Source organism: Trifolium pratense, linkage group LG7, assembly GCF_020283565.1.
Source record: "Trifolium pratense cultivar HEN17-A07 linkage group LG7, ARS_RC_1.1, whole genome shotgun sequence".
In the NCBI taxonomy this organism is placed as follows: domain Eukaryota; kingdom Viridiplantae; phylum Streptophyta; class Magnoliopsida; order Fabales; family Fabaceae; genus Trifolium; species Trifolium pratense.
The window spans coordinates 5,359,550-5,373,164 of NC_060065.1; the positions used below are offsets into that span (position 1 = coordinate 5,359,550).

At 40.7% G+C, this 13,615-nt stretch overlaps 1 long non-coding RNA gene across 1 annotated transcript; it reads right to left on the reverse strand.

Annotated features, from left to right (window-relative positions):
- Positions 1–11,332: 11,332 nt before the first annotated feature.
- On the reverse strand, positions 11,333–12,091 carry LOC123898675. Its single transcript, XR_006805400.1, has 4 exons — positions 11,893–12,091; positions 11,744–11,814; positions 11,574–11,669; positions 11,333–11,504 (listed from the first exon to the last, which is right to left on the reverse strand). It is a non-coding gene; the product is annotated as an uncharacterized LOC123898675 (long non-coding RNA).
- Positions 12,092–13,615: the final 1,524 nt, after the last annotated feature.

Consider the following 13,615-nt stretch of genomic DNA (forward strand, 5'->3'; position numbering starts at 1 on the left):
AAGTCTTAAAGAAATTATCAAAAAATAGACAACTTTTTATGCATATATGAGTAAAAATATAGGTCTCATAATCATCGTATTAATATATGGGCATAAATATATAGGTCTCGTAGAAATTATCAAAAAATAGACAGCATTATTAATACATAAGCAAAAATATAAGTCCTATATAAATAGTATAAATAAAATGTAAAAGTAATGTGTAATAGAGTATAGTGATTATAATAATATTATTTTATTAAAATTTGGTTTAAAAAGACAAAATTGACCCTAATATAATGAGGTGCCAAAATAAGAGAAAGGTAAAGGAGGGGTAAGATGGTCATTTCCATAGTATATTCTTTTAATAGATTTAAGATTTATATTATTTATTATATGATAAGAGATTAGGGTTTGAAGCAATGTTTTAAGAATCGGACCGGAGGTCGAACCGGTGTGGCTACTGGTTCAAGGGTCAACCGGTCGGACCGGTTCAATCGTTATTAAACCGTTTATATAACTTTCTTATTTCACAACTAATAAACAAATTAATAAAGTAACATTAACAAAATAGAAAATTTAGAAACTTAAAATAAAGAAATCATAAATCCAAAATGCATAATTTATACCAAATAATTATACATAAATTCAAAATTCATAATTCATATAAATTGTTAAACTTTAAATTGGACAAAATCATATAAACTTTACATAATCATATAAACTTAAAATTGTTTGTTAAAAATTAAGAATATATTTGTTGGATATAAATTTGGTATTTATCAATTAAATATAATTGGTGGGTCCAGCATTTATTTGGAGGTGATATTGTCAAAATGAAACTTTCAAAAGTGGCGTCGAAAGCCAGCTAGGTCGAAGCCAAAAAAGCGCTTCGAAAGATATGGATAATGCGCCCAATTTTGGTTCTGCCAGGAAGCTATCGAAAGCGCGAAATTGAACCGATGGAGAGTTGGGCCAAGCCCAAAGAAGGAACAACGAACGGCCCAAAAGGTCTTGGCGCGCGCTGAAGGAATGAAAGATGAAAGTGGAGAACGTGGTCGACGTGGCAAATGAAGGAGCGTCCAGATGATCAAGAAACAGTTACCACTTAGTAGTAGTATTTATAGTAGTTTTTCATTCGGAACAAGGGTCACAAAATTTATACAAACATTCTCTCTAAAAATTCTAAGTACTCAGCGATCGAACGAACGGAATTCGAAGGAGAAATGTATGTTTTGTGAACCATCTTTATTTGTAATTGTTTTTCATTCAATGCAATGCAATTTGTTTTCCAGTAATTTTTTCTAAGTCTGAATCCAGGTACTTGCTTGAGAAACTGCTACTTCGAGGCGATTCGAATTAGTTTCTCTTGTATGCTTTAAAATATTTTAATTCCTAAGTGTTCGTTTCCTTATTCAAACGAACCTTCAAACAGCTTTCTTGAAACGAATAAACACAAAATTGTCCTGAGATTTACTAGTTGATCTCGCGAGTTTAAATACTTAAACTAGCGGTTGTTTACCAAATTCCAACGTAAACAAATTGGCACGCCCAGTGGGACCGGTTTTGTGTTTGTTAAAGTTGTGTTTATTTTTATATTGTGGAATAAAAAACTTGTTACTTGCATATAACTCATGATAAGTTAGGTTATGGTTAAAACTACTCAGAGATCTAATCCTAGTAAAACTCCAAGTTCTAGTGCGATGAGTAGTGAAGCAAGTTCGAGTGGTGGAGTCGATCCGCCTCCACAAAGTTTGGTAACATCTGAGTTGGTGAATGTTCCAATATTCTCCAGTCCAACCATTTCGACTGTGCATGATGTTATTCCAACCTTGCCAGTACCAACTATGGCAATTCCGTCCGTGACTGCTGGTTTTGGACGTTCGAAACCGCCATCAGGTCAGGGCTTTATGTATGGGCCTCCCCCCACACTTGGCTTAGGAATGCCAAGTTTCGAACCTGATAGGTATACTTCGTCAAGGGTAACTCCCACACCCTTAACAACTGCATCTGTATTGTCTTTAAGACAGCAAATGGATGAGAGCAACCACGAAATGGTTAATCTCTTAACACAACAAATGGGTACTGTGTTTAATCCATTAATTCAGAATACCAATGAGAGTTATCAAATGTTGGCATTTCAAATGAGTCGAATTGCAGATTTTTTTGGGACACCTCCACCACCTCCTAGAGTAAATCCCATTACTCCACAAGTAATATTACCTGCAATGTCTTCGACCCCAGTGCAGCAAAGGCCAACCTATGTGGCTACTGAAACAGTTCCTAACCCAACACCTACGCCAGTTGTACAAGAAGAAACCTATTATCCTCACGAGGTTAATCAAATGCCTCAAGTAATAAATCAAAACCCTCCTGTTATGAACCCAAATCCACAAGTGGTACATCAGAACCCCCCAGTGGTAATGGTTAGGAGGAACCAGGATCCTGACGAGGTAGTGCGAGAGGTGCAAAACAATAATTTGCTTGGCCAACACAATTTGGCTAACATGGTCGAAACAATTTTGGCCCAAAACGGCCTAAACACGGGTTGTCGAAGGCCAAACTTTGTCTCTGCTTTCACTGAATATGTGCTGCAAACCGAGTTACCAAGAGGTTGGAAAGTCCCAAAATACACTAAGTTTGCTGGGGACACTAATGAGTCAACCGTAGAACATATTGCTAGGTATCTAGCTGAGTCTGGGAATTTGGCGAATAATGAAAATTTGCGAATGAAGTATTTTCCTAATTCGCTTACCAAGAATGCATTTACTTGGTTTACAACTTTGCCTCCCAATTCGATCAATAGTTGGGCCCAATTGGAAAGGATTTTCCATGAGCAATTTTATATGGGCCAAACCAAGATAAGTCTGAAAGAGTTAGCCAGTGTAAAAAGAAAAAACCAAGAGTCAATTCATGACTATCTAAATAGGTTTCGTTTGCTGAAATCCAGGTGCTTTACTCAAGTGCCTGAACACGAGCTAGTGGAAATGGCTGCTGGTGGGTTAGATTATTCAATTCGAAAGAAATTGGATACCCAATACCTTCGAGACATGTCACAGTTGGCTGACAGAGTGAGACAAATCGAAAGGTTAAAAGCTGAAAAAGTTAGAAATTCTAAGTTTCAGAAAAAGAAAGAAATAGGTTTTGTTGATTCCTATGATAATGAAATTGATTATGAAATGAGTGATGAATACTTAGATTTCGACGATAGTGATATTAATGTGGCTGAATTAAAGCCTGGGCCTCCTTACACTTGCAAATTGTTGAGGCCGTCGAATGGAAAAAATCCTATCGAACCAAAAAATGATAAGTTTATTACGAAGACTTATACTTTCGACATCACTAAATGTGATGAGATTTTTGATTTATTGGTGACTGACGGCCAAATTATTGTGCCAAAAGATATGAAAATACCACCAATAGAACAAAGAAAGAAAAGAGGTTATTGTAAGTTTCATAATTATTTGGGACATAAAACTTATCAATGTGTTGTTTTCAGGGATTTGGTGCAAAAAGCGCTGAATGAAGGAAGGCTGAAGTATGCTGATAAGGCTAAGCCTCCAATGAAGGTAGATTCAGACCCTTTGCCACCTGCAGACGCTACCTATGTCGAAGTCTATGACTGCAACATGGTCGAAGTGATAGATGCTACTGCTCCAATCAAGGCTGTGCCTGAAGAGGAGTATGAAAAGAGGGTACGTGAGGTGTACCCCAATGCTGAGGAAGAATTGGTGGACTTCCTAAATAGGTGCAAGCTGAAGAATGCTGAAGTGATGCTTTGCCCTAGATGCAGTGCTGTGTGCGACAAAGAGGCTACTGCAGGCCTTCAAAGTGTTGTACCTTATGCTGAAAACAAGAGAAAATGGCCAAAATCTAGGCCAAATCAAAAAGCTTGGCCTTACAAAGGAGCCAACTGGGGAAAGCCTATTACCAAAGGCCTTTCGATCCAGCAAAGGCTAGGCCCCCAAAACACTTTCAAACCATCTGGGAGAGCACCTGTTAACCAATGGGTGAATGGACAGTACGTCACTTTCAATCGAAGGATGATGGAAAATGGAAGCTCTAGCAATGTTAACGTGAACATTGTAGCTGAACCCAAGGGTTCAAAAGTGGTAGCTGGGAAGGAAACAGTGAATGCTGCCACTGAAGTCAACAAATACTCTTATAGGAATAACTATAAGGGAAAAAATCCTATGACCCGCACTCAGTGGCGAAGGTTCCAGAGGAAACAAAAGTTGACAGCAAAAGAGGCTGGGGGCAAGGCTGTTGCAACCCAGAAGGTTGAAAAGGTTGAAATGGCCAAGAGGCCAGTAAAGGAGAGGCTTTCCATAATATTGGAAGAGCCAATAGCTGAAAATGCCCAAGGAGGGGCAGAAGATGAGGATGACATGGAGGATGATGATCTCCTGGATGAGGGGTCTGATTTTGATGTCATGGTCAATGTGGTGTCGATTCTGCCACTGGAATATGATATACCTACTGAAGTCAATGAGCTGGAAGAGGACTTCGAAGCCCTTAATTTGGCTGATCATAAGCCAATGTGTTATTATGTTATGCAAAATGGTTGTGTTGAAGAGCAAAAAGCTGTCTTCGAAAAGCCAGATCTGGGAATGCAGAACCACTTGAAGGCTTTGTTCATTAGGGCAAAAGTCAATAATGTGGGAATCAATAAAGTCTTAGTGGATGGAGGAGCCGTGGTGAATATTATGCCTCACTTCATGTTGAAGAAATTAGGTCTCTATGACACAGACCTTCATTCCCACAATGTGGTGTTGGCCAACTATGAAGGAAAAACTGGTCATTCCCTGGGGGCAGTGCAGTTGGAAGTTTGTGTTGGTAGTACAGTTCGAAAGACCTTGTTTATGGTCATAGCTGCCAAACCTAATTACAATCTGTTATTAGGTAGAGAATGGATACATGGTGTTGGAGCTGTTCCCTCAACCATGCACCAAAGATTAATCATCTGGAGAGAAGATGGTTTAGTCGAGAACGTAGAAGCAGATCAGAGTGCATATGTTTCAGAGACAGGCACTGTGACTTTACAGAACTTCGACAAAAACCTGGCCTCGATTGCTCCTTGTGGTGAGCAAGATGCTGCCTTCGATCCAAATGAAGTGGTATCAAAAAATGTATACCACTCAGTTAAGTTGCATCCAACCCATGGCTTTTGTTGGGAAAGGGAAGACATAGAGAAACCCTTGTGTGAGGATGCATACCCACCAGTGTCTGGATGGGTCAACCATGATGAGTTTGATGATTGAGTCCCCAGCATGGGATCGAATTACGGCTTACGCAGCCGAGAATAGAATCAAAATGGCTCTTGAGGCCATTAATGTTCAAGAAAATATGGCTGTCGAAGCCAACGATGACTTAAGGGACGAACTGGCCTTGGAGGCTAGTGAAGTAAATGATGGGAAAAAGCAAAGGTTAGATTGCATCTATGATGATGAGCCTTTGGGTTTTGAGAAAGATCCACATAGTTCGATTCAGAGAATGCAAGCCCAAGACCCTTTGCAGGAGGTTGATATTGGAGATGGCTCTGTTAAAAGGCCAACTTACATTAGTGCCAATATAGACCCAACCTTAAGAGAAAAAATGGTCGAGTTGCTTAAGAAATACAGAGACTGCTTTGCATGGGACTATAACGAAATGCCTGGGTTAAGCAGAAATCTTGTGGAGCATAGGCTACCCCTTCGACCAGATAAGAAACCTGTAAAGCAGCTTCCAAGCAGGTTTGCACCGGAAATCATGACAAAGATCAAAGCAGAAATTGAAAGGTTGCTCAAATGCAAGTTCATTCGAACAACCAGGTATGTGGAATGGTTAGCTAACATTGTTCCTGTTATTAAGAAAAACGGATCACTTAGGGTTTGCATAGACTTTAGAGATTTGAATAATGCTACACCTAAGGATGAATATTCCATGCCTGTAGCCGAAATGTTAGTTGACTCAGCAGCAGGGCATGAATATTTGAGTATGTTAGATGGCTATTCAGGTTACAATCAAATCTTTATTGACGAAGATGATGTGCCAAAAACCGCATTTCGTTGCCCTGGTGCTTTAGGCACCTATGAGTGGGTAGTGATGCCTTTTGGATTAAAAAATGCTGGAGCAACATACCAAAGAGCCATGAACTTAATTTTTCATGATTTTATCGAAATATTTATGCAGGTTTACATTGATGATATTGTTGTGAAATCCTCTTCCCAGGATGAACATATCGAACATCTTAAAAAATCGTTCGAAAGAATGAGAAAATGTGGATTAAAAATGAATCCACTGAAATGTGCTTTCTGTGTACATGCAGGAGATTTCCTTGGCTTTGTTGTGCATAAGAAGGGCATAGAAATTAATCAAAATAAGACAAAAGCTATCATGGAGACAGAACCTCCAGGAACAAAGAAACAGCTTCAATCTTTGCTAGGAAAGGTCAATTTCTTGAGAAGGTTTATATCAAACCTAAGTGGCAGAGCTCACCCCTTTTCTCCGCTGCTGAGGCTCAAGAAAGGTGATGTATTTGAATGGGGAACGGAACAACAAAAGGCGTTTGATGATATCAAGGCATACTTGTCAAAGCCTCCAACTTTAATGCCTCCTATTCGAAACAAAGCAATGAAGTTGTACATCGCAGCGTCAGATTCGACTATCGGAAGCATGCTCGCACAAGAGGATGAAAATGGCGTAGAAAAGGCTATTTACTATCTAAGTAGAATCTTGAATGATGCTGAGACTAGATATAGTCCAATTGAAAAGCTTTGTCTATGTTTGTATTTCTCTTGTACCAAACTTAAGCAATATATCAAACCAGTTCATGTTTATGTTTATTCCCATTTTGACATCATTAAGCATATGTTATTAAAACCAATTTTGCATAGTCGAATTGGGAAATGGGCTTTAGCTCTAACTGAATATTCATTGACGTACCAACCCCTGAGGGCTGTAAAAGGTCAAGTAGTGGCTGACTTTCTTGTTGACCACTCGGTGGCTGAGACCCCAATAACATACGTAGAACATGAACCTTGGATATTGTACTTTGATGGCTCGAAGCACAAACATGGTACAGGAATTGGAATCTTAATCATTTCTCCTTCAAAGATTCCAACAAAGTTTAAGTACAAGATTAATGGAACTTGCTCCAATAATGAAGCCGAGTGCGAGGCTTTAATTGTAGGTCTAAAGATTATTTTGGACTTGGGGGCAAAACATGTTAAAATCAGAGGAGATTCTGAGTTAGTAATAAGACAATTGACAAAGGAATATAAATGCATTCAAGAACATTTGATGAAATACTTTGTCATTGCCTTCTCGCTACTAAAACGATTTGATTCATGTGACATTCAACACGTGCCTCGAATCGAAAACCAAGAAGCAAATGACTTAGCCCAAATTGCTTCTGGTTATAAGGTAACGGGGAAAAAATTAGATGAGATAGTTGAAATTAAAGAAAAACTAATCTCATGTGAGGTAATACCCCATCAGCTGGGGGCAAATGAACTAAAGGTCGAAAGGGAGTCCGAAAGGGCTGATGCACACTTTGATGAAGCAATGACTGAAGTCTTCGTGATTGACAATTTGGCTAACACGGATTGGAGACAACCCATTGTTAAATACATAGAAAATCCAACAGGTACAGCCGATAGGAAGGTTAAGTATAGAGCCTTGAATTACACAATCATGGGAAATGAACTATTTAAGAAGACTCCTGAAGGGGTTTTGTTGAAATGCCTAAATGAAAACGAAGCGTATGTAGCAATTTCAAACGCCCATAGTGGAGCCTGTGGTGCCCATCAAGCAGGCCATAAAATGAAATGGCTTTTGTTTCGACAAGGCTTGTATTGGCCTTCCATGCTTAAGGACTGCATAGAATATGCGAAAGGCTGTCAAGAGTGTCAAAAACACGCAGGGATACAACGCGTTCCTGCCAATGAGTTGCATTCGATTATCAAACCTTGGCCTTTTAGAGGTTGGGCTTTAGATTTAATTGGTGAGATAAGGCCTGCGTCATCCAAGAACCAACGTTATATACTAGTTGGGATTGATTATTTTACCAAATGGATAGAGGCTGTTGCCCTAACAAATGTGGATCAGGAGACAGTGATCAATTTTATCCAAGACCATATTATTTATAGGTTTGGGCTTCCTGAGACGATCACTACAGACCAAGGAACGGTGTTTGTTGGTCGAAAGATGCAAGATTTTGCTGAACAATTGGGTTTTAAGCTAATGACTTCGACGCCTTACTATGCTCAAGCAAATGGCCAAGTTGAAGCAGCCAACAAGGTTATAATTAGTTTAATTAAAAAGCACGTTGCCCAAAAGCCAAAGAATTGGCATAAGACCCTGGACCAAGTCCTATGGGCATGTAGGAATTCTCCTAAAGAGTCAACAGGTTCGACACCTTTTCGACTAACATATGGTCACGATGCCGTGTTACCTGTTGAAATAATGATGCAGTCGATGCGAGTACAAAGGCAATGGGAACTACCTCCTGATCACTATGAGAACATAATGTTAGATGAGTTAACAGACGTGGATGAGGAAAGGTTGCAGGCATTAGATGCTTTGATTCGACAAAAAGAACGAATTGCTAGAGCATATAACAAAAGGGTTAAATCCAAACTCTTTGACGTAGGAGACTTAGTTTGGAAAGTCATCCTCCCCATGGACAGACGAGATCGAGTCTTTGGAAAATGGTCACCCAATTGGGAAGGACCATTTAAGATTTCTCAAGTTTTGTCAAATGGAGCTTATGAGATTGAAGAGTTAACCCCTGAGAAACGTTCAGTCAATATGAATGGCAAATATTTAAAGAAATACAAGCCAATGTTGCAAGAAATAACCATAAAAAATGAATAACGCAAGGATAAAATTTGCAAGATGGTAAAAGAAAATGCCAAGAATCAATTTTTATTCATACAAAATCAACAATACAACCAATCATTCAAGAATGTTCAAGAAAGTACAAGAATCGGTTGAATGTTGAAGGGTAACCATTTAAGGTTTACCCTGAGCCCGAGCTCCCTCATCCTTTGAATCAGCATTGGAAAGTTCTGAGACCTGAGAGTCTTCATCCTCAGAAGAAGGAGACGGAGTTCCTGGGTATTCTTCGTCAGGCTCTAGGGTGCTGAGGAACTCAAGGTAATCCTCATCTTCATCATCTGAACTAGAGCTTGAAGAATCGGAAGAGAGAATGATGGTTTCTACTACCTTGGCTGGTGCCGGCCTGGGGCGAAGGATTCTAGTGCGTGGAGGTTTGGAAGCTGGAATCTTGATTCGTCCCCTTCCAAGAGGACGTGGTGTGCTTGAGCCCGGGGTAGAGGAAGGAAGATTTTTCTTGTTATCCATTCTTTGTGGAGAGGTGTTGATGCGTTAATTGGTGCAAAGTGCTGAACAAAAGAGTTGCAAGGCGTGGGTATTTATAGAAGGGTTAATACGCGTTAATAGCTAGGCAGTTACAACTAACCACGTTCAGTTTGCATAGGAAATGCCATTGCATTAATGCTCAAAGCCATGTAGTTAATTATGTTGACTGCTTTGGAAACATGTTCGCTTCATTCCTTACAAAGTGCCATTAATAAGGCTTGGGAGAGTGGCCCAAAAGAAGGAAAGCAAACAACAACAAAGGAATAAAATACTCAGCCAATATATGAACATGCAGCATTAAAAAGCCAAAACGGGCATGCATTCAAAAGGCATGTACGAAATTGTTTGACAGTTGCTAGTGTTAAAAGATTTACAATTACGACATCCAAAAGAAAAAAAAAAAAAACTTGAGACTAAAAGGAAAATTTATAAAGTCAAGGTTGTTGTTGGGATGTTGAAGGAGGCTTTCGATTGGCCGCTTGAAATTGGTAATACTGAGTTCGAATGGACGCCAGTTTACGTTGTAGCATTTCCTTATCACTAGCAAGGTGCTCAACTCGCTTCTGGACAGCTAGACCATCACTGTAGTGTTGGATACCTTCACGTGCTAGCTCATCAAGCTTAACCTTTTGTGCTTCAATAGCTACTGCAGCTAGCTTTTCCATCTTAGCCTCTTCCTGTCGAACCTTTTCCTTTAGCGCTTCGATTTCAGATTGCCATTGAGCAATATTGTTCTCACAAGCCACAAGTTGCTCAAGAGCTTCATCAGAGGCAGCCTTGATAGTTGTGACCTCTGCATTGCAACTATTAGCTTGCTCGAAATGGTGTTGTTGGGTGGCAAGCAGAGATGTCAAAAGGCTGCTAGTCCTGGTTAGGAGCTGAGATTGACTAACGAATTGTTCTAAAAAGGTTTCAGCCTGAGTCACTAGAAGGAACATGGCTTCGTCAGTCCTTGGGTTCTGCAGCTTGCGAAAAAGGGCTTTGATGTTGTAATATATAGAAGAGTCACGCTCAAGCAAGCCCAGCATATCCCCATTAAGAATTTCTCTCCTGAACCTGATTTCATGCTCAAACTGTTCTTGCTCAAGTACATCTTCCTTACCCTCTGTGTCCTCAACAGCGGAGCTAGAGGTGCCATAGCTTGATAAAAGCTTGTTAAGTGCATCTACTGGAGTTAAATCTTTTAACTTTTTGGCAAGTTCAGCCGGCAGGACAACAGTAGGAAATGGCTTCGACACGGAAGTTCCCTCTTCACCAAGTGAATCACCAATATAGGAGTTCCCATCTTCAGAGTCGAAAGTGCCAGCACTGGGTGAACTAGACTCATGGTTTGACCCACTTGGTTGTGGGTGATTGGTAGTGGAGTGCTCGCCATCAACTGTTGGCCTTTGTTCAGTATTAGCAATGGGGTCAGCTTGAAAGTTGGTTGGAGGATCATTATCAGCCAATACTTGGGCAGGATTTGTCGAAGGATTCTGTTGTGGTAAGCTTTGATCGAGTTGGTCTTCTTCATTGTCAGGCTTAAGGTTGTCATCTTCGAAAGCGCGGTGAGGCGAGCCAGGAGCCTTGGGCGGTGATGAGGTTTCAATAAGAATGGCCGTTTCGACAGGCTGAGGAGATGGGATTTTTTCTGCAACATCTTCAGGATGGGCATCGCTTGGTCCTTCGACCACCCCCTCAGCCGCTTTGCTAGGAGCAGGCTCATCCTGAGGAATAACTTGAGCAGAGTTTTGTGGCTGAAACAAATAAAACCATGAAAGAATGAGTAACACAGTCAAAAGCTGGAGAAGTAACAAGAAGTAAGAATGGCTTACTTGGGTTTGAGGGGTAGCAGAAGCTTCAGGTTGTGAAGTTGTTTCTTTTGCAGTAGCAGAAGCCTCGACAACAGTAGCTGCAGCAGGAGATTTTTTCTGCTTCTTTTTCTTCTTTATCTTCCTCTCCGATGGTTCCAAAGGAGGGTCTTCAGGTGATGCCAGAGTATCATGTTGTGCCTCAATCTCAGAGGACTTGCGCTCAGGAGTACTTTCTTGGGTGGGTTGGTGTTCTTTCTTCTTCTTCTTCTTTTTCTTTTTCTCATCAGTAATGGGTTCAGCACTGGGAAAAAGATCTTGAGTAGTAACAACGGTAGTCTGTTCGGGGATGGTCGAGAGAACAGGAATATCCTGCAAGCCACAACTCCGTAAGTTCGCAGGTAAGGAAAAGAAGAGAAAAATCTTTTGCTAGATAAGTACCTTATCTGGAGCACTCGAACAAGTGGCTGGAACAGGCTTTTGTTTTTTCGAAACAGAAGGAGTTTCAGTTGAATGAGGCCTCTTGCGTGAAGCAATCTAGGAAGGGCATATCAAAGTTAACATAGAAATCTTACAGAAGTGTGAGAAGCCACAAGAAGATAAAAGCCTACCTGTAGTTCAACCTTAGATGGTGGAGGAAGAGGCTTGCTAGAGTCGCTGGAACCTGCCTTCGACTTACTCCCTGCATCGAAGAGGTGCGCATAAGAGAAAAGCACGCAAGGTAAAAATGATGCAAGTAAAAGTAAAACTAAAAGAATACCTCTGGCGTTCAATTTCGACTTAATCTTGTTCAAAATAGATGAGTCGAACCCATTAGAGATAGCAGTGAGTAAGGCAGTCTTGTCAACCAGGCGTCCTTCATAGTGTCGAGACCACCAGGTAAAAAATTCCCTAGTGCAGGCATGTGAGGGAGCGAAGTCGAATGGGGTAAGCTCATAAGAAGGCTGATTGAAGTGGTTCAAGAATGAATCGAACTGTGGTTCTGTCATGCCATGCTTGCCTAAACAAACCTCCCTCTCTTCCAAGTATATGCTCTTAGGGAGTATTTGAGTTAAGCCAAATTGGCGAGACACCAGGTTTGGGAAGTAGCCAACTAACCCAAAATCTCCAGAGGTCAAGCCAATTCGACAAGACAAGACTGTAGGCATCAAGTAAGCATTCCAAATATTGTTGGTTACCATCTCAAATTCTGGTGGAGAAGGAAATCTGTGAGTAAACCAAGGAGGACCAAGTGGCCTATCCACAAAAGGAGCAAAGCTAGGCTTGAACTTCTTCAGGCTGAGAAAAGCATTAAAATACTGTTGGAAGGCTACATCATAACCAAGGCCTCTTTCCCTAGGCACCATCCTCGCCAGCCTTGTGCCTTCGATTTGACGTGTTCTCGATTCCTCATAGTATGGCTCAGGTAAGAAAAGGTCAAGTTCAGCGTGAAAAGTGGCAGTTAGCCATAATTGCAGCAGCCAAAAGGGGCCAGCACCTAAAAAGGTAGATCCATCGCCTGTTCTCTTAAGGTGTTCACAAGCATCCCTCATGGATTCATAAAGACATCCAAGAATAAGTCGAGCGAAGTTGAATTGCTGACATTCATGTAGTTGAATAGCCATAGGGATGAATTTTTTGGCTACTTGGAGAGATTGAGTGCAGAAGACATACTGCGATAGCCATAAGGTTAGGAAAGCAACGTGTTCCTCGTCACTTACTTCATCGCTAGTCTTTCGATTTTCCACGATGTATTTGGAGTAAGACTTGTTTCGAAAATCAAATTTGATGGTGTCGGAAGCTTTGCAAGGATCATAAGTGTCGCCAAGAGGCGATAAGCCAGTAATGGCAGCAACATCCAGCAGTGTAGGAGTCATCATGCCACATTCGAAGTGGAAGGTGTTGGTAGAAGACTCAAAGAAGTGTAAAGCAGCAATAATCATCTCTTGCTGGTATTTAAGGCCTGTCCGAGAGAGCTGAATAAGGTCATAAATACCACAGGCTTGCCAAATATCAGCCTTATCACGTTGTACCCTGTCTAACCAGCCAAGGTATTGGTCATTCAAAGAAGGAGCCGATCGAAACACTCTGTTAGGCGCCTTGATATAGCTAAAATTATAGGGTTCACTGATGAAAACCCTAGGAGCACAAGGTTTATAAACGGGAAAAATAGACAAAACCTTGGAATTCCGACTTTTATCACTTGGTTTGGATCCCCCAAACGCATGCACAAGATTATCAACAGAATAAGGAAAGATCAATTGATTTTCCCAAAACTTTTGCAAGTCCAGACGCAACGACGGTTCTGGAACCACATCCGTATCGTAAGAAGAAAGAGTGGCGGCGGTCCACTTACCGGCGGAAGGAAGGATTTTTCCAACATTTGAACCTGACGCCATTGATGAAGATGTAAAGATGGTGTAAAAGAACGGATTAGGGTTAAATTTGGGAATCACAGGTTGTTTGAGATAGTTGAGGAGAATTCAAGTGAAAAGAAAAGTAAT